The 24,256-nt window shown below is 38.5% G+C and overlaps 1 protein-coding gene and 1 pseudogene across 2 annotated transcripts in view; one reads left to right on the top strand and one right to left on the bottom strand.

Annotated features, from left to right (window-relative positions):
- The window catches only part of SPRYD7 (SPRY domain containing 7), a 241,640-nt gene that overhangs the window by 202,604 nt on the left and 14,780 nt on the right, over positions 1-24,256 (bottom strand). The window lies entirely within an intron of this gene.
- Positions 16,764-17,360, top strand: LOC118622908 (annotated as a pseudogene).

The raw sequence follows: 24,256 nt of genomic DNA on the forward strand, positions 1-24,256 counted from the left end.
GGTTAATTGATGCTTACCCACTTTGAACCTGGGAGTGTCATGGAGACTGTAAATTCAATATCATCTCTGATAGACTGCACTATAATAAATGTTAAAGAAAGTCCTTCAGACAAAAGTAAAATGATACCAGATGGAAGTATAGATCTACTACACAGAGGAATGATGAGCACTGGAAAAGGTAACTGGTAACTGGGTACATGTGAAAGATTTATTAAAATTCTCTTTTAAGATAATCAACTATTGAAACAAAATAACAGTGTATTGTGGGGTTTCTAACATGCATAAGCAAAATACATGACAACAGTATAATAAAGGCCAGGAGGAGTAAAATAGAAATATGATATTAGGTTCTTTTGCTACATGTGAAGTGGTGTAATATCACTTTAGACTGTGGTAAGCTGAACATGTAGACCATAAATCCTAAAGCAACCAGTAGAATAATAAAACAGGTATAGCTAATAAGCCAACAAAAGAGAAAAAAGTTACAAAAAATAATCTAAAAGAAGGCAGAAAAAGGAAAAGAAACAGTGAACAGATAGAACAGATGGAACAAATAGAAAATAGCAAAATGATAAATTTAAATATAATATCAACAATCATATTAAATGTAAATGATCTTTAAAAATCCTAATTAAAAGACAGAAATTGTCAGATTGGATAGAAAGCAAGACCCAACACTCTTTACATACAAAGATACAAAACCTTAAAGAATGAGAGGATGGAAATAATATACATGCCGACGTTGACACTAGTAAAAAGAAAACTGGTGTGGCTATATTAACATGAAACAAAGTAGGTTTCAGAGCAAAGAATATTACCATGGATAAAGAAAGCCATTTCATAATAATAAAGGGGCCAGTTAACGAGAAGGCTATAATAATCCTAAATATTTATGCCCCAAATAACAGAGCTTCAAAATATGTGAAGCAAAAACTTGATGGAACTACAAGGAGGAAATCAACAAATTCACAATTATAGTCAGATTTCAATACCTCTTTTTCAATAATTGCTAGAATAAGTTGGAACTTAACAAGAATATACAGTTGTCTCTCGCCACTTCGCACTTCGACTTTCACAAGTTCAGTCTGTCACGTTTTTTTCAAATATATTCACTAAAAAGTTGATCGAGATAGTGAAAATGATACAGCGTGCACTCGGTTGTCTGAGTCAATTATACATCCCTGTATTACAATTAAAATTACAGTATGTATGTATTTGAGCACCCCCGCAAATCCTTCAATGCCAGGTGCAACCGCTTGACCACTCCTTGTGTGTGGGCAATAACTTTTTTCCAAAAAATCAGGTGTGGTGAAACCAAGCCAATCAGAGTGTGCTGTTCACTGATTGGCTATCCTATCCTCTTTCTATCCTGGCCACTGATTGGCTCCGCCTCATGCAAGTTCATTTCTCTCATACACGCTTCTACATCTCTGTGCATCAGAAGCATCTTTGCTCTTGTAAGTGTTTGCTATTTGAGAACTTTTACCTAAACCCCACAATGGCTCCTAAATGTGTTGCTTCTTCTAAGCCTTCTGACGATGAAACTAAGCATCGGAGGAAGATGCTTACCATCCAGGAGAAGGTGAAACTTGGATATAATCAAAGATGACAAGAAAATCATGGAGGTTGCCTGCCATTACGGCTTGAACAAGTCTACCATTCGCTCCATCCATAAAGATGAAAAGAACATCCGTGCAATGGCTACTGTCTCTTTCAACAATGAAGCAAAGTGCATTGTGACAAGTTGTAATAAGTTCAGCGTGAAAACGGAGTCTGCCCTAGCCGTTTGGATCAGCAATAGCCACAAGAAAAACATCCTGTTGGATTCGCTGGTCATCCGGGAGAAGGCGAGGCAGCTCTATCAGCGCTTTATGGCGGATGAACCGCAACCAAGACCCTCTTCTGCAACATTCATGGATTTCGTGGCAAGCAAGGGTTGGTTCGAGAAGTTCCAGAAGAGGTATCATCTGAAGAGTGTTGTTCTCCACAGAGAAGCTCCCTCTGCTGACCAGCCTGCAGCAGAAGACTATGTGAACAACACATTCCAGAAGATCCTTGAGGAGGGCGAATATCATCCAGAACACGTGGATGAGCTGCTGGAGACACATTCGGATCCCTTCACTGAGGAGGATCTGGTGAAGATGACTAAGTCTGTGAGTGAGGAGGAAGAGCAGCCAGAGGTTCCTGGGGGTCAGGAGGAGGAAGCTGGCCTTACACTTGAGCGTCTTTTGCAAGTCGTGAGAACTATTAAGGTAGTACAGGATATGATTGGCGAATGGGACGCACAAATGATGCGTGCATTGCGGTTCTGGAATGCACTTGATGGAGCCATAGAACCCTACAAAAGCCTCCACGCATAGGAAAAGACAGCGCCAGCAACTGCCTATCACGATGTTCTTCAGCTGCGCACCCAGACATCCACTGCCTACTCCTAGTACTCCTTCAGCAGAAGAAGATGATGCACCTGATGAAGATACTGCACCACCTGAAGACTCCTACTGAGGTCGTGCCTTCAGAGGAGCAGTAACCTTGCTCCTTTGCTATGCAGTACATCGCTTCATCTTCACTGCTTCATCATTGAAGAAGTTGCACTATTTTCATAGGTTAGTGGTTGTGTGTAAGAACTGTGTGTATGTGTGTGTGTAATTAAATGTACAATAATAATATGATATTTGTAATGTTTAATATGTAATTTTCTCTTATTTTGTCTAATATATTGGGCAATACGAGTGCAGTGGTGACTAAAGGGTGTTATTTCATGTCTAATAATGTTAAAAAAACATATTTAGAAGGTCATAAACAGGTTTTCTATGTTCTGTGAAAATATTCGACTTATACGAATTCTACATTGCAGAAATTTATTTATCGCAGTAGTGTCTGGAACTGATTAACCACAATCAATAAACAAGGGCCGACTGTAGTAAACTCAAACAATGCTATCCACCAATATTACCTAATTGACTTTTCTGTAACAGTCACTAACAAAAGTAGAATACATAGAATTCACATTCTCTTTAAAATGTACATGAAATAGTTACCCAGAGAAACCATATTCTAAGGTAGGGGTCAGCAACTATGTCCTCAGAGCCAAATCTAGCCTGGTTTTGTATTGCCCATAAACTAAGCTTGGTTTTTACAATTTGGAAGGTTTCTAAAAAAAAAGAAGAAGAAGAAAGGAAATACGTGACAGAGACTGTATGTGACCTACAAAGATTAAAACATTTTACTATTGGACTCTTTATAGAAAAAGTTCCCTGCCCTGGCCAGTTTGGCTCAGCAGTTAAAGCATCAGCCTGCAGACCAGAGAGTCCTGGGTTCGGTTCCTACTAAGGGTATGTATCTCGGTTGCAGTTTGTCCCCAGCCCTGGTTGGGGTCGTGTGTGTGTCTACCGGTTGATGTGTCTCTCTCACCTCGATGTTTCTCTCTCTCTCTTCCCCCCTCTCTCCCTCCTGCTCTATCTGAAGATAAATGTAAAAATGTCCTCAGGTGAGGATAAAAAAAAGAAAGAAAAAGTCTGCTGAATTACCTCTGTTTTGGGCCATAAAACATATCTCAGTACATTTTAAAGGATTCAAGTCCCAAATATTTTCTCTGACCACAATGGAATTAAATTAGAAATCAATAACAGAAAGCTACTGGAATATCCCCAAATAATTGAAAATAAAATAACATACTTCTACATAAACCATTGATTAAAGAATAATAAAAAGTGAAATTATAAAGTATTTTGAACTGAAGGAAAATCAAGTTTTGTATAAATGAAATGCCTACATTAGAAGAAAAAAGTCTCAAATCAGTGTCCTCAACTTCTACCTTAAGAAACTAGAAAAGGCCCTTGACTGGTGTGGCTTAGTTGGTTGAGCATCATCCTGTGCACCAAAAGGTTGCTGGTTCAATTTCCAGCCGGGACACATGCCCAGGTTGCCAGCTGGATCTCCGGTAGGGGGCATATTGGAAGCAGCAGATAGATGTTTCTCATTCTCTCTCCCTAAAGAAAAAAAAAATCAATGAAAATATTTTTTTGAAAAGAAGTACAAATTAAACTCTAAAAAGCAAAAAAAAAAAAAAGAAATAATAAATATCAAAGTGGAGATAAATGGTAAGCAAAAATCAATTGAGAATATTGATGTAATCAAAACCTGGTTCTTTGATATCAGTAAAATAGATAAGCCTTTGCCCAAGCTGGTCAGGAGAAAAAAAAGTGAGAAGGCACACATCAAGAAGACCAGTATCAGGAATGAGAGAGGTGACATAATTACAAATTCTACTGATATTTAAAGGACAATAAGGGGATATTATGAATAATTTTAGGCAAACAAAAATCAACAACTTAGGTGACATGGCCAGTTGAAAGATATAAATTAACAAAGCTCATTCAAGAAGAAATAGATAACCTAAATAGTCATTATTCTATTTTTTAAAAACTGAATCACGGGTTCAAAACATTCCCACAAAAAAAACTTCTGATTCATAGGGCTTCACTGGTAAATTTTTTCAAACATTTAGAGGGGGAAAATACCAATTATACATAAACTTGTCCAGAAAAATGAAAATGTTCTTTGAGGTCAGCATTACCGATACAAACCACACAAAGACATTACAAAAAAAGAAAAATCAGACCAATTTCTCCACAAATATAGGTGTAAAAATTCTAAACAGAATTTTATCAAATTGTATATCAACAATATACAAGAAGGATAATATTCTTGGGTGAGGTTTAGCCCAAGAATGTAAGATTGATTTAGCATTCAACAATCAATCAATGAAATTCACCAAATTAAACTAAAAAAGAAAAACTAATCATCTTAACAGATGCAGAAAAAAAATCTGACAAAATCTAGTATTCATTCTTGATTTTAAAAACTCTCAGCAGACTAGGAATGGAAGAATACTTCTTCAACCAGGTAATGGGCATCTAAGAAGCACACACACACACACACACACACACACACGCACAAAAACCCTGTAGATAACCTCATACCTAACTCTGAAAGACTGCATGCTTTCCCCTTCAGATCAGGAACAACAGAAGGATGTCTACTCTTAAAATTTTTATTCAACATTGTAGGTTCTGACCAGTGTAAACAGGCAAGAAAAGCAAACACATTCAGAATGGAAAGGAAGAAATAAAACTGACATGATCATCCATCTATTCCACTTGGTGGTCTCTACAAAAAAGCTACTAGAATAAGTAAGTTTAGTAAGATTGCAGGATACATGATAAATATACAACAATCATTTATATTTATAGCAACAAATGAAAATGCAAAATATATAGCATTTACAATAGCATAAAATATGAAATAGGGATAAATCTGGCAAAAGGCATAAAAGATCTGTACACTGAAAAGTACAAATATTGCTGAGAAGAATTAAAGATTTAATTAAATAATTAATTAAATACTTGCAAAGATGTATCTGGCTCATGAATTCATATTGTTAAGATGTCAGTTCTCCCCAAAGTGATCTATAGGTTCAACACAATCCAAATGAAAATCCCAGTAGGCTTTTTAAAAAAATCGACAAGCTGATTCTAAAATTAATGTAGAAATGCAAAAACCTAGAATAGCTGACAACTCTTTTTCACAAAAAGATCAAAGTTGGAGGGCTGACACTACCTGATTTCAAGACTTATAAATCTACAGTAATCAAAACAGAGTGAATTAGTATGAAATAGACAAATAGATAAATGCAACAGAATACAGAGTCCAGAAAGACCCACATACATAAAGACAACAGATTTTTCACAAAGTGCAAAGTAATTCATTGAAGAAAGAATACAGATTTTTTTTCAATACATGGTGCTGGAAGAACTAGATATCCATATACAAAAATATGAATTTCAATTCATGTCACCCATATACAAAAATTAACTCAAAATTGATTATAGACCTAAATGTAAAACCTCAAGTTACTCTACAACTTACAGAAGAAAACATAAGAAAATTTCTGTGATTCGAGATTTCTTAGATGTGATACCAAAAGCACAATTTATAAACGAACAAATTGATAAATTGAACTTATTCAAATTTTACAAACTTCTGTTCTTCAAAAGACATTGCTAACAGAAAGAACAAACCACAGATTGGGAGAATGATTTTCAAAGTATAGAAAAAGGATTTGTATAAAGAAAATAAGAAAGTCTCAAAACTGAACAATGAGAAAACAAAAATTTCAGTTAAAAAAATGGACAAAAGACTTAAATAGTTCACCAAGAAGATGCCTGGATAGCAAATAAGCATATGAAAAAGCACTCAACTTTATTAATATCATTAGTCTAAGGAAACACAAAGTAAAACCATGATGGAACAACTAGTTATCTGTATACAAAAAAATGTATACATATCTATTAGAATAGTTAAAATTAAAAGTGGTTGAGGATGTGGAGGAATTGGAACTCTGATACACTTCTAGTATGAATGTAAAATGATACAATCAGTTTAGAAAACAGTTTGTCGATTTCTTTTTTAAGTTAAACATACACCAACATACAATCTACCCATTTCAGTCTAGGTGTTTTCCCATGAAAAGAAAGCATGTGTTCCTACAAAGATCTGTACATGAATGTTCATAACACCTTTATTTTAATTATTTATTTTTTAGGGTGAATGTGTATTATTTTTTTTATCTTTAATAAAAAATATGTATGGCCCTGGCCAGTTTGGCTCAGCGGTTAGAGCGTCGGCCTGCGGTCCAGAGAGACCCGGGTTCGGTTCCCGCTAAGGGCACATACTTCGGTTGCAGTTTGTCCCTGGCCCTGGTTGGTCGTGCGGGTGGCAGCCACTCGATGTGTCCCTTCACGTCGATGTTTCTCTCTCTCTCTCCCTTCCTCTCTCTCCCTCCCACTCTATCTGTACAAAAAATGGAAAAATATCCTCGGGTGAGGATAAAAAAAAAAAAATATGTATGTGTGTATGTATCTTCATTGTTGAAAGTATTACAGATGTCCCTGCTTTTTTACCCCCATTGACACCCTCCTCCCTACTCCTGCAACTCCCCCTGTCTTCACTACACTGTTCTGTGTCCATTGGTTATGCATATATGCATATAAGTTCTTTGGTTTATCTCTTCCCACCCTTCTCACTCCTCCCATGTCATCTCAAAGGGTAAGAGATCTTTCTTATAGCTATATAGTTTTCCATTTTACCACAGCTTTTTTATCCACTCATCTACTAAGGGGCACTTGGGCTATTTCCAGATCTTAGCAATTTAAATAGTGCTGCTATGAACATAGGGGTACATATATTCTTTCTGATTAGTGTTTCCGGCTTCTTAGGATATACTCCTAGGAGTGGGATCACTGGGTCAAATGGCATTTCAATTTTTAATATTTTGAGGAAACACCATATTGTTTTCCATAGTGGCTGCACCAGTCTGCATTGTACAAAAAGTACCAGCAAGCAGTGTACTACAGTCCCCTTTTCTCCACACCCTCAGCAGCATTTGCTGTTTGAAGATTTGTTGATGACAGCCATTCTGGCAGGGGTGCGGTGATATCTCATACTTGTTTTATTTTGCATCTCTTTGATGATTAGTGACACTGAACACTTTTTCATATGTCTCCTGGCCATTTATATGTCCTGTTTGGAGAAGTGTCTATTTGGGTCCTTTGCCCATTTAATTGGATTATTTGTCTTCCTTTTTTTGAGTTGTATGAGTACTCTATATATTCGGGAAATTAACCCCTTATCCAATGTACAATTGGCAAATATTTTCTCCCATACAGTGGGTTCCCTTTTCCTTTTGATGCTTGTTTCTTTTGCTGTGCAGAAGCTTTTTAGTTTGATGTAGTACTGTTTTTTTTTTCCTTTGTTTCTCTTGCCTTAGACAATGTATCAGTAAAAATTGTGCCACATGTGATGTCTGAGATTTTGCTGCCTACATTTTCTTCTAGGATTTTAATGGTTTCACGAGTTACATTTAAGTCTTTTATTTATTTTGAGTTTATTCTTGTATATGGTGTAAGTTTGTGGTCTAGTTTCATTTTTTTGCATGCCTCTGTCCAATTTTCCAATACCATTTATTGAAGATACTAACTTTACTCTGTTGTGTGCTCTTGCCTCCTTTGTCAAATATCAATTGAGCATAATAGCTTGGGTCAGTTTCTGGTTTCTCTGTTCAAAGCAGCTTTATTTTTAACAGTCTCAAATGAGAAGTAACTCAAATGTCCATCAATAGATGAACAGATAAATTGTGAGCAATAAAAGGGAATGTACTATTACATGCAACAACATGGATGAATCTCAAAATAATATTCTGAGTGAAGAGACAAAAAGTTGAGAACATATCATGATTCCATATATGTGAAATTCTAGAAAATAAAAACTAATCTATAGGGACAAAAGACCAGTGGTTGCCTGAGGAGAGAGGTGCAAAGAGGGGCGGATTACAAAGAGGCAGAGGAAACCCTTAGGGATGTTGGATATGTTCACTGTCTTATTCTGGTGATGGTTTCATGGGTGTATACATGTTAAAAATCAATTATACACTTTAGCCCTGGCCAGATTGGCTCAGCGGTTGGAGCGTCAACCTGTGGACCAGAGAGTCTCGGGTTCGGTTCCCACTAGGGGCACATACCAAAAAATAATAATAATAATAATTATATACTTTAAATATACATGTTAAAAGTTATCAGCTGTACATCTTAAATATATGTGGCTTACTAAATATTGGTTATACTGTAGTAAAGCTTAATAGATATATATTTTACAAATGTATCTAGAAAAAAAGGAAAATAACTTCAACTGTAATATAAAAGGGAATTAACATTTATTTAAAACATACTAAGGGGTTGTCCAGCCGGTGTGGCTCAGTGGTTGAGCATCGACCCATTCCAAGAGATTGCCGGTTCAATTCCCGGTCAGGACACATGCCTGGGTTGTGGGCCAGATCCCCAGTGGGGAGCATGCAGGAGGCAGCTAATCGATGTTTCTATCCCTTTCTCCCTCTCACCTTCTTTCTCTCTAAAATCAATAATGGAAAAAAATTAAATAAAAAATAAAACATACTAAGGGGCAAGAACTGGATAAGTACTTTAAATAAGAATTATAGACTTCCAGTCAGTGTAGGTAAATGTGGTACTCACCTCCTCCCACAATCACATCAAAGTTACAACTAAACTACAGCACAACCATCTTTCAGAATTGCCTGACATCAAGCTGGATGGAAGTCTTACAACTACGAAATTAAAGCAGCAGCCACACTAAGACTAGTAGGAGGGGTGGAGGTGCGGACGGGCTGGTCCCACACCCACGTGTGGCAGACATCTCAGCTGTAATGGTCCTCCTTGAGGACTGAGGGGTACCTGTCCCACACCAGGCCCCCCAGCTCAGGGTTCCAGTGCCAGGAAGAGACGTCCTCATCACTTCTGGCTGTAAAAGCCAGGAGGAACTGAGTCTGAGAGAAGCTGAGACTGCTGGAGCCCCCTCAACATAGACTTACTGGGACTCCCTCCTTCTGGGCTCCAGCACTGGGGAGGCAGCTTGAAAGGCACCAGAGACATATGGGGAAGAACTGAATTATTCAACAATGGGCGAGAACTGGAGGGGCAGCTTTCTCCTGGACAGACTTGCTATGGAAGGCCCTTTTCCTTTGGTGAGCCCTTCCCTGGGGCAGCCAGAAGGCCACCATCTGGGACTCCAGCAACTTGGCTCACACTGTTTGCCCCGCCCTGGTGATTCCCTGAGGCTCTGCCCCACCCAACCTTTGGGCCCACTTATGCTGTTTCCAGTGGCTTTACCATAGGATTGGCCTGTCTTGGGTCCTGCTTCAGATTTTCCTAAAATCTCTCAAACAAGCAGCATCTGGTCTCAGCGAGCCCCATACCTCTCGTTAAGTGGCCCCAGGCCTGGCACTAGAAGCAGCCAGCTTTGGTTCACAACTTGGCTTTTCCTGAGCACCTCTAAGCCCAGCACAAGAAGCAGCTATCTGCAGATCACTCTGTAGCTTATGCTGGGTGGTCCTGGGTAGAACACAGGCAGTGGCTGACCTTGCCCCAAAGCCAGCACACCCAGTAGACAGCATCAGACCACATCAAAACACTACCACCTAACTACCTCCACAAGTGACACACTCAGTAAGTGGACTCAGTGAGTATGGGAGCCCTGCGGAAGTAAGTCTTGCTCTGTGTGGTGGGCCTCTACACAGCTGATCCTCCAAGGGAGTCAGAGGCCAGTGGTCAGTGGGCACAGCCAGTCCTTGCAGCTGATCAGCCTGAGTAAATCTCTCCCATTGATGGGCCAATATCAATAAAAATTCAATTACAACAGAAGGGTGTATAGTGCACCTCGAGGACACAGCTGAGGTGATCAAGGAGGCTGTGCCACTGGACCCTACAGGACATCTACTAAAATAGGCCACTGTAGGAAGCCTAGGAGACATAGCAACTCTACCTAATATATAGAAACAAGCACAGGGAAGCAGTCAAAATGAGGAGACAAACATGTCCCAAGTTAAAGAAAAGAACAATATTCCAGGAAAAGAGCTAAACAAAACGGAACTAAGCAATCAATCAGATGCAGAGTTCAAAACACTGGTTATAAGAACGCTCAAGGAACTTAGGGAGACCTTTAAGGAATGTAAAGAGAACTCCAAGAAACTTAGAACATCATAACATAAAAAAGGACCAATCAGAAATGAAGTATGCACTAACTGAAATAAAGAATAATTTACAGGGAATCAATGGTAGAGTAGGTGAAGCCAAGAAGCAAACCATCAAATTGGAATAAACGAAAGCAAAAAACACCCAATCAGAACAGCAAAAAGAAAAAAAGAATCCACAAGAATGAGGACAGTGTAAGAAGCCTCTGGGACAACTTCAAGTGTACCAACATTCACATGGGGTGCCAGAAGGAGAAGATAGAGAGCAAGGAATTGAAAACCTATTTGAAAAAATAGTGACAGAAAACTTCCCTAACTTGGTGAAGTAAACAGACATACAAGTTCAGGAACCACAGAGAGTCCCAAACAAGATGAACCCAAAGAGGTCCACACCAAGACACATCATTATCAAAATGCCAAAGGTTAAAGACAAAAGAGAATCTTAAAAGCAGCAAGAGAAAAGCAGTTATCTATCAACAATTGAATCTACAAACAATGAGCAAGCAGAACAGAAACAGACTCACAGACACAGAATTTTTTGTTGCTTAGCAAATGAAAGGGTGCTGGGGGATGGGTGAAGAAGATGAAGAAACTAAGAAGTACAAATTAGTTATTAGACTGATGAATCTCAAAGGGAAGAGGGGAGGGAGGGCAGGAAGAGATAAACCAAAGAACTTCTGTGCATATATGCACAACCAATGGACAATAGTGTGGGGAAGGCAGGAGGGCGTCAATTGGGGAAAAAATGGGGAACATCTGTTAATCCATTCAACAATAAAGATAAGTTTAAAATGTGTGTGTGTGTGTGTGTGTGTGTGTGTGTATAATAGTATAAACAAATATAACATTTTCTGTGTGCCAGGCACTGTTATGTGCTACTTATATATATGTTAAGGTATTTAATCCTCACAACTCCTTGAGGTAGAGACTAGTGTTATCTTCATTTTACAAATGAGGAAATGGAGGCAAAAAGTGATACAGCTTCTGGGTGAGGGAACTAAGATTTGAACCTGGGAAGTCTAGTGTTTCAGTAGATTTTTATGATACCCATTAAGCTACATAATTTTATTTCCAGTTTACAAAATGAGAAGACTGCCTCACAAAGGCAATAATGTTTTCAAAGTCACAATAGGTTAACAATGTAGTTAAGATTTAAATTAAAATTTGTTTTACTTCAAAATATACATTCTACACTATATTACCTTCATTTAGATTTGTAGTTAAATAGCAGGACTGAGGGATGCTGTACTACTACTGATAACTAGTAGCTCAGTCTTACCCACTTCTCTCACACCCCTTTATCACTCAATATGTTGTCTGGTATGTTTGTTAGATATATATTAGAATATACATAGTACCAGTGAGCAACTTATTATTTTGATACAATTCCATTTTCAATATTTACAGTATAGCTGTATCTATTGAAATTAAAAAACTGAATATGTGACCTTGGGGAATTTTTTCAGGCTATTATTAAAGCCAGTAACTTATTTATGCACTTTTATAAGTAGAATTCAACAGATATGTTCCTATATCCCTAAAACTGAACCGGAGGACACTTTTTTCTAAAAATGCCATCTTCCTTTTGTGTGTGTATATGTTGGTTTTAATTACAATTACTAGTCTGAAAGATATGGTTTGAAATGTGATCAAAGTGGCCCCAAATGGATTTTCTTGGTTAAAGTTAAGAGATAAAGCAAGAACACAGGAACATTTCTAACTTGCTCAAAAAATTATTCCATTATTGGACATGGTTCAGTAGACATAAAACTTTTTTATAATGAAATTGCTATTAGGTGATGTTTGGAGGCAAAATAGGGTAATAGTTAAGAAAAATGTCACTGGAATCAGATCTGGACTCAAACCTCGCTCTGCCTACTTACCAGCTAGCATGTAACTTAACTAATGCCTTGGTTTTGCCCATCTGGAAATGGATTATTAATATCCACCTAATAGACTTGTTTGAATCCTAAATGAGATAATATTTGAGTATTTAACACAGTCAAACATACAGAATAAGTGTTCCATTGCTAGCTACTATGAAGATAGTAGAAAAACAGGAATCCAAAGCCATATTAGATTAGGTAATGATGAAATACTAAAAGTATCTTATGATATAATCTCCTGTCTACAGAAAATGCATCACATAGGCTCCAAACACTTAGTTCAGAGATTATGAACCTTGGTCCTTTAATATTTAAAGAAATATGTAAGATAACATATTCTGAAATTGAATCCACTTTAAAAGTGGTTTTCTAGTTACATAGTTCCATAGCCAAGATTTGCTTTGGGGGTAGAAATTCACATTGACCCTGAGAGTTTTACATTAAAACAAACTGCATATTTAAAAGCTAAATAGTTTGGATGACTTATGTTAATGGATCTTTTATATTCTATACTTTTTTAAAACCAGAGCTTTTGTACAGAAGTACATTAGTGAAAGAAAAGTTGCAGTATTTATTTTGTATATTTTATTTTAAGGCATATAATTTGTAAGCTGGCTAGGAGCACATTCAATTAAAAATTCAGAACACTGAGAGAGATAATCCATAAAAACTAAGTCTTTTGATTTTATTCATTCAATTTGTTATCCTCACCCACTAGGGAATCAGCTAAAATGATGAGATAATGCTTAATAAAGGCCAGCTTTGTCTGACCTGAAGGAAGGAGTTCCAAAGCTAGATCACCTCCTTTGAAATTGCTCTTAAATTGATACTTCATCTTACAATCAAAGTTCATACATAGCCATTTAGTTTTCATTGCATTCCCTCATTAGTTCATAGGGTTTCAACCAATTTCTATATGACGACTTTCACATGTACATCAACAGGCCCAATAGCTTATCAAGAAAGTTTGAGTCTTGTATACTCTAGTGACATCCTGCTTAGACCTGACATTAAGTTCATTTTTTTTTCCTTCAAGCTATTTCTTCCAAATTTCTTGGCTGTTGTTGGTGACAACACAATTTTTTGGACCTGTAAACTTACAATGTTAGATTCATTACCTTAATTTTTCCTTTCCCATAAACAATTGCTAAACGTGTGACTTTTTTTTGTTGTTGTTTTTTTTTTTATCCTCGCCCAAGGACATTTCTCCATTTTTTGTTCAGGTAGAGTGGGAGGGAGAGAGAGGAACAGAGAGAGAGAGAGAAACATCGATGTGAAAGGAACACATCGAGTGGCTGCCACCCGCACAACCGACCAGGGCCGGGGACAAACTGCAACCGAGGTACATGCCCTTAGCGGGAACCGAACCCGGGTCTCTCAGGACTGCAGGCCGAAGCTCTAACCGCTGAGCCAAACCGGCCAGGGCTGTTTTGTTTTGTTAATCCTCCCGCGAGGATACTTTTCCATTGATTTTTAGAGAGTGGAAAGGAGGGAAGGAGGGAGAGAGAGATTGAGAAATATCAATGTGAGAGAGACACATTAATTGGTTGCCTCCTGAGCACAACCCTGACCAGGGCCAAGACTGAACTTGCAAACCAGGTGTGTGCCTTTGACTGGAATCAGACCTGTGACTCTCAGTGCTCTAATCACTGAGCCAAACTGGCCAGGCCTAAGCTTGTTACTTCTTAATAGTTACTTCTTTATCATTCACTTCAGATAAATCCTCTTTCATTTTTTAAATGCCGATTTAATCCAAGTTCTTAAATACCAAGTTTGTATTGTAGTCTCTTGTATTGTATTACATTGTATTGTATTGCAGCCTCTTGAGATTCTCCCTGGCCCCCATTCTGTCTTACCACCTCCCCCACTAGCCTTTACAAAACTCAAAATACTTTTCACCAAACACTATCTAGAGAAGTTTCTGGGTGAATAAGAAAAACTCGACTGACTAGAAAAGGGAAATTTAAATGGAATCTCCTTTCCTTTCAGTGATTCTACCTGGCAGGAAAGAAGAGCAGAACCTGCAGGAACTGAATCACAACCTAGACAAATAACCGAATAGGACACTGTTGCTAGGAAGGGACTGATAATAACCACTGGAAAGATACAAAGAAACATAAATTCAGCTCTTGCTAGCCATTCTTTCCCTTTTTGTCCTGTGTACACCTTAGCTGGGAATCTATAAATGCACAATATTTATTCTGTTTGTGTTATACTGGTCATTATAACGTTATTAGGAGGCTGGGAGAGCAATCTGTGCTAACAGTAGTGATGAAAGGAGTTCAGATCACATCAAATACCTTTCTCTTGGTTATAAACATCCTAGCATTTAAGGCCTTTTAATTTAAGCCTGTTACCAGTTCTTTTACTTTCTATTTAATTTCTCTACTCTGTTATTTTTGTTCTGTGTTCTATCAAATATCATGTCTGGGAGATGATCTGCCTGTTCCTGCTCTGCAGAGTTTTGTATATTGCTACACCTCTGGGGCCTTGAACAATGTGCCTAGCACATAGTAAGCACGTAATAAATATTTGATGAAAGAATGAATGGGTATATTTTCTCTCTGGCAATCCATCACTTTAAAAAATTCTACACAAGATTTGCCTATTCCATAAATATCTATCCATTATCAATCTAGTTTTTTTTTTTAATATGGGAGTTTATTTTTATTTATTTATTTATTTTTTTGTTAATCCTCACCTGAGGATATTTTTCCATTGATTTTTAGAGTGGAAGGGAGGGAGAGAGGAAGGGCGGGAGGGAGAGAGGAAGGGCGGGGGAGAGAGAGAGAGAGAGAGAGAGAGAGAGAGGGAGAGAGGGAAAGAAAAAGAGAAAGATTGATGTGTGACAGAGACACATCAATTGGTTACCTCCTGCATGTGCCCTGACCAGGGCTGGGGATCAAACTTTCAATCCAGGTACATGCTCTTGACCAGTAATTGAACCTGAGACCCTTCAGTTCAAGGGCCAACGCTCTAACCACTGAGCAAACCATCCAGGGCTCAATGTAGTTTTAAATTATTTCATTTCCCACATCCCCTTAGAAATTATTTATAGTTTGCACTTCATTATGTACTTTTATTGTGCTACTTTTTACATACTCCCTCAACCTTTCTATATATGTTGAATTTTCAACTAAAAGATAATGCTTCAAATATTTTATATAGTATGTGCCTGTGCTACAGAAAAATAGATATTCAATAGATGGGCAGGCTTCCTCCTTTTAAGACATATTGTCTTGATCAGTGTAGTTTGCCTTGAAAGCGAATTTAGATACACAGGTTCTAATTTTTGCTGTTTCAGTCATATATTATAACTTTTTTTTGTCCTTACCCAAGGATATGCTTATTGATTTCAGAAAGAGGTCAAGGGAGAGAGAGAGAAAGAGAAACACTGATGTGAGAGAGAAGCATCAATTGGCTGCTTCCTATATGCGCCCTAACCAGGGATCGAACCCACAACCTAGGTATGTGCCCTGAATGGAAATCAAACCTGTGACCTTTCGGTGTATGGGACAACACCGAGTAAAATTGTTCCTTCAGTGTTTAGTTTAAGAAAAATTAAGAAAAGAAACAACTGCTTAAAGAAAAACATTGTAAAGTTACAGAAGCATCTATATGGTGATATTATCCAGAAATATTTAATGTAATATAAAAGCTCTGGACTGGTCAATTTGATCTTTTCTCATAGTCTCTATAGAAATGTTTGTGTAGCAGAGACACTGAAACAGTGTTATATAGAAAATATTATTAACTATTAAGAAACCATAATTTATTCCAAGAGAATGAGAGATAATATCCTGGATTTTTACAATACTTAAGCTATTCCTCAGTTGTCTGAGGAAGGAATTAATGTAGTAGAACATAGTCAAGGAATGGCTAAGGTGTCCAAATAAGACTATACAAGGTGTAAGATTTTCAAATAGCTAAATTAAGTTATTCATTCTCTGCCCTCTTTCCATCTACACTGTCTTCTAGCAAGAATAAAGTTGGGTAAACTGTTCATTAAAGCAATTTCTAATGATGCCAAATAAACAGCCGTTTCTAGGTCATTTCCATTTCCTCCTCCATGAAAGTGTACAACATTTAGGTTATTCCACATATTTCTTCCATACTCCAAAGTGTTTGGTTGCCAAAGAAAAGCGATCAGGTAATATTACTACTTGCCTTCATGTAGGTGTCTAAGTTCATACAAAATTATAGATAATAACATGAAAATATAAAGGGCTCTCTGCACTAGGAGCAGCTCTCCTGCCATAGCCCCTCATCCCCTGAAAATGTATGCCTGCACCAAGTTTGTCTCCAACCTCTCCTTGGTCAGGAGCACCTCTACGCTGCTGAACTGGGCACTGTCTGCAGTGGTGCTGAAACCACTGGAGTCACTGACAGAGCCTCACCAGCTTGGCAGCTCCACACCCCCTGGCCTCACTTATTGCTAGCCATAGCTTCCAAACCAACACCATTTCAAGGGACACCGACACCAAAAGCCAATTTCATTGGGGCTGGGCTGCCACAGTAGGGGTGGCAGGCTATTGTGCTGGAATTGGGATTGTGTTTGGGAGGCTCATCATTGGTTATGCCAGGAACCCTTTTCTGAAACAACAGCTCTTTTTCTATGCCATTCTGACCTTTGCCCTCTTAGAGCCATGGGGCTCTTTCACCTGTTGGTGGCCTTTCTCATCCTCTTGGTCATGTGAAGGAACTGTCTCCATCTCCCATAGTTCTTTCTCCCATGTCTTGTCTGCCCTGTATGTTCCTTTACCTATTACTCACCAGGCAGCCTAGAGAAAGTGGTTGGCTCAGGGTTTGTCAGAGGGAAGACAAATACTGTATTAATAAGGGGACAAAAAGGAAAATATGAAGGGAAGAAAACATTAAACCATAGAATTGAATTTTAGTTTTACTGACATTTCTATATCCCACTTCCTGTTTATGACTTCAGAAGTGCAACCATGCAGTGCTTCTATTAAAAACAGAATAATTGAGAAGAGTTTGAGGATTACAATGATAATGTACCCAAAGGATAAAAATACTAAACTTACTGCTGCCTTCATTTCTGGAATTCTTATCGTTGTTGTATACAAAGTTGAATATTTCTCAACATCAAATGGAATAAGAAAACCAAGCCAAACTACCTCATATATCGATATATGTTTATGTTAAGATATATATTTATATATATGTAAAGGTTATGTTTGTAAAAATTTGCTTTTTTCCTCATTTTGAGGTTTCAGTTGACTATTGTTATACATTAATTAACAATTCTGCCTGAAGGAGGGAAAGGGTAGAGGTGAATACAATTCTTAAGTAAAGGTCCCTTTACTTCACTATTAACTTGTTCTATTTGAAGCACAATTGAGTTTATATTTTAGTGATCACTTCAGAATTTGTGTGGGGGGTGGGAGGGGAGAGGCGAGAGGCGAAAACCTACATGAATAAAGACTGCTAACTAGACATCAACATCCATGTTCCACTTCCTGGCCTCCCTTGCAGTTTGGTGTGGGCATGCATCTAAATTATGGGCAATGGAATGAGAATGGAAGTTACATGCACTACTTTCTGTCCCCCTGCCTAAAAATTCCCCTTCCAACATACTGAAATAGAGAAGAACCTCCCAGGGAGACCTTGGAATTTGGTACTGAAAGCCTAGGTACTGAAAGACCTTGGATATTAAGTATTAAACTACTTGTTTATTTCAGTAAGAAACAAATATGAGTCATTATACACTTGGGGATTGATCTGTTATGGCAATTAGCCTATCCTAATTGATTCAATACACAATATTTATATTTGCAGTGTCCTTATGATGCGCAACTACAGGGGGCACCATTATATTCTAATGTATGTAAATGGCATTTCCTGAAGCACACTTAAGAGGTGTGGCTCAGTTGGTTGGAGCATCATCCTGTACACCAAATGGGGTGGTGGGTTCGATTCCTGGACAGGGCACATACCCAGGTTGTGGGTTCAATCCCCAGTTGGGGCACATGCAGGAGGCAACTGATCAATGTTTCTCTCTCACATAAATGTCTCTCTCTCTCTCTCTTTCTCTCTCTCTCTCTCTCTCTCTCCCCCTCCCTTCCTCTCTAAAAACAAAACAAAACAAAAATTAAAGGCTACAGATATGTATACATATGGACAGATGTAAATGTTCCCTCCCAAGGAGTTGTGCAATGATGTAGCTTTGTCAAACTAACTCCAACTTCTCTCTTGGGTTTTATTGCATATGAGCATCAATTTGCGTAAAGGCACTGCCCTTTTTTATCTGTGCTGAGAGATTAAGGTGGAATGGATCATACAGTAAGAATCTTAAGGGGAAAATGTATACTTAGGATCATATCAGACATCTTTTTTGGATTTGTTCAACTAAGTATTAGCTACACACTGTTCTTATAAACTATGACCCTCTGGCATGCATTAGGCCAAATGAGAGTGTTAGGAGTACTCCCTTCCTCCTCTAGACTTACTGGTATGAGTAATAAAAACAATTCTGGGCTTCACTTTTCCTCATGTGTAAATGAGAGTTGGATTATATGACTTCAAAGATCCCTTCACTGAAATTCCATCTATGACTACAGAGATTCTAGTCTTCTCCCAATCAAAAATTATTAAATTGAAAATATTTTTAACTCAGGATATTTTTTAGAGTAATTTTAAAGCAGTGAGTCACCTCTTTGATTACTCAGTGGGTGGTGAAGTAGCAAAGCTAATGTGGAATGTGATATTGTTACCATAATAACTGGCTAGTTAATATTAATAATAGGAAAGAAGCAAAGGGGAGGCCAGGCATTATAAGCATGGTCATTTAGGCAGCTTCACCAGGAAGCTGCAATTTCACACTCCCCAGGGAACCACCAACCCATTCCCTGCACCTCACTGGGAAAAGGGGTCCAATAAAGGGGAAGATGGGAGCATGTGCAGTGAAGTCAGGTGACCTGGTGCTCGCCTGTCAGTCTAGCCTGGAAAAAAAAGATAATTGGCTAAGAGGGTGGAGCCAATGCAAGCACACGAAATGCTTAAGGGTTTTTTGGTTAAGCTCCTAGTTAAAATCGGCAGACAGCTCAGCTGGTGTGGCTCAGTGGTTGGCTGTCAACCCATGGACCAAGAGGTTGCCAGTTCAATTCCTGATCAGGGCACATGCCTAGGTTTCAGGCTTGATCCCCAGTGCGGGGCATACAGGGGGCACTCCGTCAATGTGTCTCTCTCATTGATGTTTCTATCTCTCCCTCTCCCTTCTTCTCTATCTAAAAATTAATTAATAAAAACACATAAAGAAAAAAAATCTACAAAGGAATTCTTGCCTGTTCTTATTCCTCTTGCTTTGCTCTTGCTTCCTTGCACATGCTTGCTCTGTGACCCACACTTGCCTGCCATGTGGCCTGAGAAGCAGCATGACCCATGGCCATGTGGACCCCACACGCATTGGACTACAGCTGGGAACACAGCTAAGGTAGCCAGATGCTGGACTGGACTGTGCTTTAAGTATGGAGTGAAAACTCTGGGCAGTGGCTTTAAATCTAGCTCTGCTGAAGATAAGATGGGATTTTTTCCATGGCAGAATGGAGGGAGATGGGACCTTGGAGAGGAACTCCCTTAATGTTACATCATCAATAAAGCTTTCCATGATACCTCACCCTCTTGTGGAGGCCTTAGGTAATTCTTATTCCCATAGCACCCCAAGAGCTCCACTTCCACCAGTAACAGGTGGGGACACAGATGGCACCCCACCGATCACAGTATCTACTGAAATAATGTACCATATTACCAAAAAAGTAAAAAAAACTAAATAGAGTATGTAGTTACTCACTGAATTTAGTTGTTTACTGAATTTAGCAGATAAAAATTTTTTTAAAAAGTTTATTTATTGATTTTAGAGAGACAAAGTGGGGGAGAGAGAGCGATAGAAACATTGATTTGTTATTCCATTTATTTATGCATTCATTGGTTGATTCTTGTATGTGCCCTGACCAGGGATCGAACTTACAACCTTGGTGTACTTGGACAACACTCTAATCAACTGAGCTACCCGGCTAGGACTAAAATCTTAAATTTTACTTCTCTTATATACTTATACTCTAATGTTTCAATGTAATAAAACTATAGCAAGTTTAGGATCATGACAAAATCAACAAAGTCATAATTATAATTATTTTGTCATAGTTACCTAAGTCATATATATATAGATATAGATATATAAGCTATATATCTATACATAGCTTAATGCTAAGACACATTTTGGGTATGGTTGACAGAAATGAATCTTTACCTGTTTGTTTGCTGGTGGGGTTCTAATCTCATGGATTTCAGCTCTGGTTAAAACTAAAACATATATTATTCAAACTTGATGCAGGCATAGAATTGGCTTTCATTCACATTCTTTTGCTGCAAGAGAGTTGGAGAAATATGGACCTCATTCAAGGATGATACTACTTTATGCAGGAGAAATGACAGGCTCTGTAACATTGTCCAAAGTGGAGGTGTGAATGTTAAGAGAAAGCCATGTATAAGCTGCAGTAGATAAGAAGGAATCACAGTAACATTATTTTTTCCACAAAAGAACAAGGCAAAAGAGAAAGGCTGCAACATTATAAGTACTAGTAGACAAGTGTGGATTGTAAAATATCATTACAAAAATGAGGTATGGATAAATAAATTTTGGTATATCCATATGTTGGGACAATATGCAGATATTAAAAACATGTTTTCAAAGTATCCAATAATATGAGAAAATGATCATTATAAACTATAAATCCATTATTCCTATCTAATAGCAATCAATCTTATTCTTTCCAATCCTGTACTCTTCCTCATGCCATTTCTTCCCCACTCCCACTATAAACAGAAGCATAATGGAAGAAAATGGTTTTTTTTTTTGTTTTTTTTTATCCTCACCTGAGGACATTTTTCCATTTTTTGTTCAGATAGAGCAGGAGGGAGAGAGAGGAAGAGAGAGAGAAAGAAACATCGTTGTGAAGGGACACATTGAGTGGCTGCCACCCGCACGACCAACCAAGGCCGGGGACAAACTGCAACCGAGGTACATGCCCTTAGTGGGAACCGAACCCGGGTCTCTCTGTACCGCAGGCCGACGCTCTAACCGCTGAGCCAAACCGGCCAGGGTGGAAGAAAGTGTTTTAAGGAGAGATACATAGACAGTGAATTTTAAAGCTTGAAGGGATTTCAGAGACCACTTATTCAAAGTCCATCATTTTGCAAAGGAAACTGACACTCTGGAAAATTAAATGTCTCATCTAAGGTCTCAAACCCAGCATTGTCACTTGCTGTAACCTAGGTTTCCTTAATTCCCCAAATTTGTACTTTCTACTAAAACATGCTACATTTAAGGTTGGGTTAAACCAGATTACAGTAGTCCCCCCTTATCCACAGGGTGTATGTTCCAAGACCCCCAGTGGATGCCTGAAACCTGGGATTCTAGTGAACTCTATATATGCTTCTTTTTTCCTATACATACATATCTTGTCACTTCAAGGAAGCACCTTACAGCTTCTCTCTGGCACTTCCAAAATACCAAGCATCACCACTCTTGAACTTCAGGGCAATTAATAAGTAAAATAAGTGCTTCTTGAATGCAAGCACTGTGATACCATGACAGCTGATCTGAACAGAAATTGCTACTAAGTGACTAACAGGCCTATAGTATATACATGTGGATACATTGGACAAAGAGATGATTGATGTCCCAGGTGGGATAGAGCTGGATGACATGAGATTTCATCATGCTATTCAGCACAATGTGCAATTTAAAATGTATGTATTGTTTATTTCTGGAATTTTCTGTTTAACATTTTTGGACCATAGTTGTTGAACCCTGGTAACTGACACCATGGAAAGCAAAACCAGGGATAGAAGAGTACTGAAGGTCAGGCCAAAGAGTATGAACTTTATCCTAGGCTATCCTTTTTTTTTTTTTTTTAAATTGGAGTAGTTTTAGGTGGTACAGGGCACAAGGGAACAATAATGACTGAAGTCATAAAGTATCTGTAGGAATCATCTATATTTTCTCATAATTCTACATCTTTAACTTTTTTCTTACTCAGTACAACTTTAACAATTTTGGAGGGAGAACCCAAATCATTTTTTTTATCTCACATAAATAATACTGAGTAATGGAAGTGACTAGATTATAACTTAAGACTATTTTATTGATTCATTTGCTTTTGTCTATCTCTTCCACTAGAATGTATCTTCCAAGAGGGCAGCCCTATATCTTTTTTTGTTGACTTTAGTGCCTCACAAGTCTTTGATATATAAAAGATGTATTACTTATAAATAAGTTCAATAGGTAAGTGAATTAATAAATGATAGCTATTAAAATGCAATAATCCTTTATTTACTTTGACTAAATTTTTTTCTGAAAATGTTCCCAAGTTTGTCATTCCATCACCATTCTAAATTAATTTGAGAATTGGGTGATTCTGCTCTGTTCTTCATATGCTCTGCATTTCAGTCTAGTACAATTGAACTGCTTTATAATATTAATTTAGGCACTCTTAAAACTTTTGTGCCAAATTTTCTAAGTTTGAGAATGACCTTGACCAGTAATTTTATTTATATTTTTATCCACAGATGAATGTGTACACTTATATCATGAACTAGTGGTGTACATATAAGATTAAACTGATGATGAGTCAGGAGGTAACACTGTTGGGTGAGCATGTTTAGAAATAGAAAAAAAAGAGATGGTGATACCTTGAAAAATAGAAGCATTAGGCTGAAATAAGTATACATTTAAACTCATTTCTTCAACTTAAGTATAAGTTTCAAACATAACAAAAAGAATATTTTTAAAACCACATTTTTCCTTAAAGGTAAGATATTAAAACAAAACCAAAACACTGGTCCAGTCAAGATGGCAGCATAGGTAAACGTGGTATCGCGTCCTCCCACAACCACATCAAAGTTACAACTAAAGTACAGAACAACCATCATTTAAAACCTCCTGAAATCAAGCTGAATGGAAGTCCTACAACTACGGAATTAAAGCAGCAGCCACATCCAGACTGGTAGGAGGGGCGGGGGCGGCTGCGGCGGCAGTACGGGCTGGTCCCACACCCACCTGAGGCGGATAAAAATCAGGAGGCTCCCGCGGCTAGGAAGGTCCTTCCTGAGGACTGAGGGGTCCCCATCCCACACCAGGTGCCCCGTTCAGGGTTCCAGTGCCAGGAAAGAAGTCCCCATAACTTCTGGCTGGACAAACCAGCAGGAACTGAGGCTCAGGGAGGCTGAAGCGGCTGGAGCCCCAGGCAGCTCCCTAAAGGGCCCGCGCACGGACTTATCAGACTTTCTTCCTCTAAGCTCGGAGGGGAGGCAGCTCGAGGGGCGCCAGAGACATACAGGGAAGAACTGAGCTGTTTGGCACTGGAGCGAGGGCTGGAGAGGGGGCTTTCTCAGGGACAAAAGTGCTGTAAGAGACCTTTGTTCCTTTGGTGAGCCCTTCCCCGGGGTGGCAGACAGTCTCCATATCTGGGACTCCAGCAACCTGGCTCACACTGGTAGCCCCACCCTGCTGACTCCCTGAGGCCCCGCCCAGCCCCACCCAACTTCCAAGCCCAACCAAGCTGTTGCCACTTGCTTAACCATAGGATTGGCCTGTCTTGGATCCTGCTTCAGGTTTTTCCTAAATTCTTTCAAACGAGCAGCATCTGGTCTCAGCGAGCCCCATACCTCTCATTAAGTAATACACAGAAACAAACACAGGGAGGCAGCCAAAATGAGGAGACAAAGAAACAGGTCCCAAATGAAAGAACAG

Source organism: Molossus molossus, unplaced genomic scaffold (assembly GCF_014108415.1).
Source record: "Molossus molossus isolate mMolMol1 unplaced genomic scaffold, mMolMol1.p scaffold_m16_p_9, whole genome shotgun sequence".
NCBI classification, from domain to species: Eukaryota; Metazoa; Chordata; class Mammalia; order Chiroptera; family Molossidae; genus Molossus; species Molossus molossus.